This window comes from Pholcus phalangioides, unplaced genomic scaffold, assembly GCF_987345545.1.
Source record: "Pholcus phalangioides strain wild (caught in Gottingen) unplaced genomic scaffold, Ppha-v1.0 ptg000040l_1, whole genome shotgun sequence".
Classification (NCBI taxonomy): Eukaryota; Metazoa; Arthropoda; class Arachnida; order Araneae; family Pholcidae; genus Pholcus; species Pholcus phalangioides.
The window spans coordinates 5,441,910-5,448,159 of record NW_028301626.1 but is presented as its reverse complement, the minus strand read 5'-3'; the positions used below and the strand labels follow the sequence as shown (position 1 = coordinate 5,448,159).

The 6,250-nt window shown below is 34.3% G+C and overlaps 1 protein-coding gene and 1 non-coding gene across 2 annotated transcripts in view; one reads left to right on the top strand and one right to left on the bottom strand.

Annotated features, from left to right (window-relative positions):
- Positions 1 to 6,250, top strand: part of LOC149065315 (uncharacterized) — a 197,280-nt gene that overhangs the window by 137,278 nt on the left and 53,752 nt on the right. The gene's annotated exons all lie outside the window — the stretch shown is intronic.
- On the bottom strand, positions 2,321 to 2,393 carry TRNAK-CUU (transfer RNA lysine (anticodon CUU)). Its single transcript has one exon. It is a non-coding gene; the product is annotated as a tRNA-Lys (tRNA).

Here is a 6,250-nt window from a genome sequence, read left to right as displayed (position 1 = left end):
TGTTTTTGTAATTTGAATTACCGATTGCACATAAAGTTGATTTTGAATCTGTATAGATGTGGGCCTCATATTTCATTTGCTGTGGTGGTCGAGTGGTCATTGTGACGGACTCGCATCGCGAGGACCTGGGTTTGAACCCTATCGCCGCAACAGTGAAGGTCAAGTGAAGTTGGTTTTCTGTTTCTCCCAACTTTGAGGCGCGAATGCGAGCCAATCTCCCCTTTAAAAAGTCTTGCAATTAAGGTATCCGACAACCTTTCTTGTCACTTTTCTTTAAATGGTTCTGGAGTGAACTTTAAATACATTTTTTGATAGAAAGTGTCTCGAAATGGTCAAAACAGTGACAAATTTTTGTCTATCTATTATAGTTTCTATGGAAAAGTAATTTTTATGTCAAATTTTAGGCAAAATTCATGTGATATTCGAAACACGATTGCAAAAAATTTTATCAATGAAATGCTTTGTGATTTTTACAGTGCCTTTAGCTAGTAATGTTGCAGGTTATGAACCAAAATTTAAAGGATTCCATGATATGTTCATAAGTTACACCAAAATATGTTTAAGTATGTGTGAATTTTTTGAAATTTCATCCTATATTTTATCTATAAAACACTGTAATTCAAAAAATATATGTGATAGACCTTAGATTTTGGTTCATAACCTCAACAATATATAGCAAAATATCCCATTAAAATTTCATAAGGATGCAATGAATCAATTTTCACAAATCATGTCACAAAGTCAAGTAAAATGTCAAAAATAACATTCTTCGTAAAACACGTTTAAAGTCTTTATTCGCGTATTACTTGTATGTAAAAACGCAACACTTAAGTGGACGTAACTTTGGTTCTAAGCATCATATAAACAAAGCAAGGCCCGTTTTGGAATCACAACAAATAGAGCTTTTATAAAAAATGAAAATCCATATTTTCTACGAAAATGACGTTTTCAATGTAGTCGGATACCTTAATCTATCATTACACTTCCCTCATGGTTAGAGAAATTAATGGCAGGTGACAGCACTGCACATAACAAGCATTACACAGAAACAAACTTCATGTTAGGTTCACAACACATACACACATTTCGGCATGCACTAATTTGTTAGAAATTATGTAGAGGAATGTGTACGAGGTGCATGTATAGTTAAGTAGTAATAGTTAGTAGTAGCCACCAAAACTTACAGTACTGAAGAACATGTTTTTTTAGTGAAAAATTTGAGAGACAGTCATATATACATTAACGTTAATAAAAGCATTTACATGAATACTGTTCATACAGCTGAAGTTAAACCACATTTGACTGTCCCAACTATAGACAAATTAAGAGATGTTTTTTCGTCCTGACATACATCAAGAAATAGGATTTCTGGATAATATGTTGAAATTAATCTTTGGAAAAAAAGGTGATTTGTCTCCAGGAATCAAACCAAGATCCTTCTGCACTGTCCACTGGGCAAGTGCACTAATCAATACACCAAAGGCACTTTTCAATTCTTTATAACATGCATCATTAGCCTGAAGCACTGAGGGGAGACAATAACACGTAGAAAATCAAATTTCTCAATATATTTCGGGCTGAAAAAACATCTCAATACTATCTCCACCTAAAGCGGCCATTGCTGTAGTTAAGAGAGGCTGCAATTGCCTCCACTCAGCACTAAATGATCATGTTAGGCGCATCTCATAAGGAATTAAACAATATGTCTATGGCGTATTGGCTAATGCACTTGCCCGGTATCCAAAGGAGCCCAGGTTCGATTCCTGGAGGAGACAAATCACCTATCTTTCCCAATATTCGTTTTGGCCAAACATCCAGAAAATCCTATTTCTCCACTATAAACAAATTGTTCCGTCTAGTCACAAATAAAATAAACAGCCAAATGTGTTGGAATGTGTGACTTAATTTATTTGCAACACTTATTGCACACACAGCCAAAGTAAGCATTTTTATATATGACATGCACATCAATATCACCAAAAATAATGCAGAAAACTGTGACGTACGTCACAGAACAATCTCAAACAATTTTAAGAAAAGAACTTTTCTGTGTAGAGAATATGCTATGGAAGTTTTTACAGTAGAATATTTTCAGTCAGCCAAGGGCTTGCTGCAGGACACTGCAAAACATTGTTTTGGGGATCAATATCTACTCTCATGATGCTTTCTTGTCCCCTATGGGACAGTGTGATGAGTTGATTGAAAAGTTGATTAACTTTTGTGCCTGGGTGCCTCTCAGTTGAAGTTATGTACAATGTGGACCTACCACAATTTTATCGACAATTACAAACCACTTTCTGCCATGAGATAATACTTTTGCTGCCCAGACAGGGACTTGAACCCAGGACCGATAGGTCAAGAACCTAATGCTCTACCAACTGAGCTATCCGGGCTCGGCAAAAACAAAATCCATGGATAGAAAGTCATTTTCAAGAAGTTATTTTAGTACATATCTAATGAACATCTTTCTTAATATTTTCCCTTTCACCATTCCTTTCACATTTCTGCATCAAAATGTCATAGTAGAAATCATTAAACGCACTCAAAAATACAAAGCGTTTGTATATAAAACATCTTACCCTTTATTCGTGCAGTTATGTACAAAACAGAAAATTTTGTATTGTTCTTTTATGAGTTTCCAGTTGAATGAAAATGTTCTGCAGTTAAAATTAAGTCTTTTCTACACCAAAGAGAGTAGTTCTTTTTTTATTTTTTAAGTCTTTCTGAGATTGTTCTGCAACAGCACCTAGCAATTTTTGGGCTATTCTGCTGTGGGAAGGGCCCTACATATTTTTGCATTGTTGAAGTGTATAACAACATATTGAAAAATAAATTTGTGTTGTAAAACTAAGTTGCTGCATGAAAACCATAGAAATAATCCATATATTATAACAAAAAAATGATTTGTCCCAGGAAAAAACCCAATGATTATTTTTGCACCTGTCCCCCCTCCCCCCTTCCAATTTGGTAAATGAGTTCAGAGTTCAAATACCAAGCTGGCTGTTCTGTACGGTAACGATATGCAGGATACACATTGCATCTGAACATGCGACCGTGTTTATGACACAGCCTTCTTGATTCAAAACTAAAAAAAATATGTATAGTTTTTGAAATTCTAAAATAAAAGTTAAATAATTTTTTTTTTAATTTAAACTTTCATTACGCAAAGAAAAAACCAGGACAAACAGGCATCCCAAAAGTAATTTTTGAGATAATGGATTTATTAGTCAAAAATTGTAAAAAAAAAACTGTCTCTGAAAACCAGGATATCTGGCCATCCTACACAGGACCATAGAGGGTTCAAATAGGGTCATGTGTGTGTGTTTTGTACATATCAACCCATTATGTTACATTGTATTGACCCAGAAAATATTACTTTAATGAACATAATTCTCTACTAGAGTTGACATTGTGTCAATTGAAATTCATTTTTCTATCAATTTATACCTCTTTACCACTTTTTGCTTTGATAATTCTCATGCAGATGAATCCAGCACTAATGAAATTTGGAGACAATAGGTCTATTTAAGGATGTAAAATCAGTTGTTGTAATCAGTTGAAATACAGCAAATGTTGGAATGTATGGCACACAACATAAGCTCTCTGTGAATGTTTCAATAACAATACATTAATAATCAACCAAAAACAATAGGTTCGACACTTTTATAATGCAAGAACCACTTAAAAAAGAATAATTTCATTATTGTGTTCACAAACTATATTACAGTGAACCCTCACTGCAATGAGATACTTGATAAATCAGGGTTGGTAAAAAAAACTGGTTTTTTTTGTTTAAACCAGGTTTTTTTGGTTTAAGTAGAATTAACATTAAAAACAATAAAATTTCTGAAAAATCATTCAAACTTCTAAAATAATTAATTAAAATAAAATGTTTATTAATGTAATTAACACTTCCCATATTAAAATGTAAGAAATATTTATTGATTATGTTTTCTATTGTTATTTTCAGTATGCTTAATTAGGAAACTATTTTGCAAAAACTAATAAAAATTAGGTGAATATAATGTATTTAATGAAGCATAAATAATTGAGATTAATTGGCGATGATTTACGATATAGAGGGTGATTATAACTAAGGTTCTGATTTCAAAACACTGTAAAAAAAAAGAAAAAACAGAATAATTGTCAGAATGACTTGAAAATTGACATGAATATTCCTGAAGAAATGGAATTTTATTTGGTAAAGGGGAAAAAATGAAATTTTACTTAAAAATGTAAAATTAATGAGATCATCCAACACGTGGGAAATTTGCTTGCAGAATGGAAAATTTTGACTAATAAATGACTCAATAAGATATTTTTCAAGGAAAAAATGGTATTTAGGCCACTTTTATTTGATTTTTTGAAAAAAAAGCACTTGGTTAAATCCCCCCGTGGTTTAAACCAAACAACCCTGCTTGATATGTAACAATAAATCCCTCCACAACAATATTTTTTCTAGTCTTGTTCGGAAATACCTACAGTTAAATATTGAAAAGTTACCTCTCGATATATAATGATAATCCCTCTACAATTTTTTTTTTTTGGTCCACTGATAATCACTATATTGAGAGTTCACTGTAGTTAGTATCGAGCATGGTATGGAGATTTTTGAATAGTTCACATCAATTGTTGCTTGCACGACCAGCCATCTTTTCTGATGATTAAAGTAATCGAGTAAGCAAGAGGTGGCCAGCATGCACATGCTACAAGCAGCACACGAGAAGGCTTTTTTAAAATTCAAGAGAAATTCTACTCCATTGTTTAAACCTATATTTCGTATGGTAGGCATTGCTAACAATAATTATGTGATGACTTAATTTATTCAATGTGTTTCTGTTTGGCTTTTCATTATTGCGGCCAGAGTTGCTGGACATAAAATATGAACTTCTATTGATGCACGTACAGCCACAACCTGCACTGCGCTAACCAAAAAACTTTTACGACACAAAAATAAAAACTTTGAACTTAATAGAAATGTCCATTTGGTCACTCTAAGAAAATAAGAAGGTATCCGAAGAATATTTCATGTGAGGTGAGGCAATTGCTCATGTCTCGTAAAAATCAGATGTATGGTTTGCGTGTTAAAATTTGCAGAGTGACACAAAGTGTGAGAAAGTCTGGCCTGGGAGCCCACCAGTCTAAGGGCCCTGCTGCTGGATGTGAGGAACCACGAGCCCATACAATGTGTGCACAGATAAAAAAACTGAATTTATCACATCAAAAACAGAATATAATCAAACGAGCCGTTAAAACCCAAAACGGCTCAGTGATATGATTGGCTGATAAGGGAGTGACGTCAGTATAAACGTACTAACGTGGTTTCATTAGTTTATCATATTTGGCAAGAAATTATACTTTTCAATCTTAGAAACAAGTCGCCAAGATGACCTTATGTTGCTATCTTTCAAAACAGAACTGTATCTGGAAATCGTATGACCATATAATCTGTATTTTATGGGACAAAATTGCGTAGAACTCAGAAAATTGCAAAATTTCCCCCGTTATCACGTCATTTCTAGTAAAAATACTCATTTTGTGGATTTTTGTCTTCGAGAGAAATTTTTTTTTTTCAAACCGTGAATTTTTAATTCTAATGAAAATTTCCCATCCATGAAATTTCTCGTTTTGAGATATTGGTTGCATTCAATACAACCAATATCTCAACATGTATATATACAACCAATATCTCACAAATCCACACATACATGCTCGAACCATGGCCAACTGTGGTCCTCTGACTTATCGGATTTGGCCTGTGACCTCAAACTTAATTTTGTAAAAATTTTCAGATCACTTGAGTGACTACCGCACAGTTCCAGAGTACACTTAAACGGTCCGTGGCACATTTACAGAGAACTTGAATGGCTCTTGGAACAGTTTAACATCAATCACTCAAGTGACCCGCGACATATACACAAATCACTTACCTGCGGCATGGTCTAGAACACTTGAGTGAACCCGACACATTTCCAGATCATTTTAGTGATCCGCGGCACATTTTAGATCACTTAAGGGGCCTTTGGAACAGTTCACATCGCTCAAGTGGCCCGCGACACATTTACAAATCATTCAAGTGACCCACGACATATTTACAGATCACTTAAGTGATGTGCGGCACAGTTCCAGAGCACGTAAGCGGCCTGCGGTGCAGTTCCACATATTACTCGTTATCCGTGGCTCAGCTCCAGATCACTGAAGTGGCCCACGGTATATCTCTACATGAACTAAGTGGACCGTGACACATTTT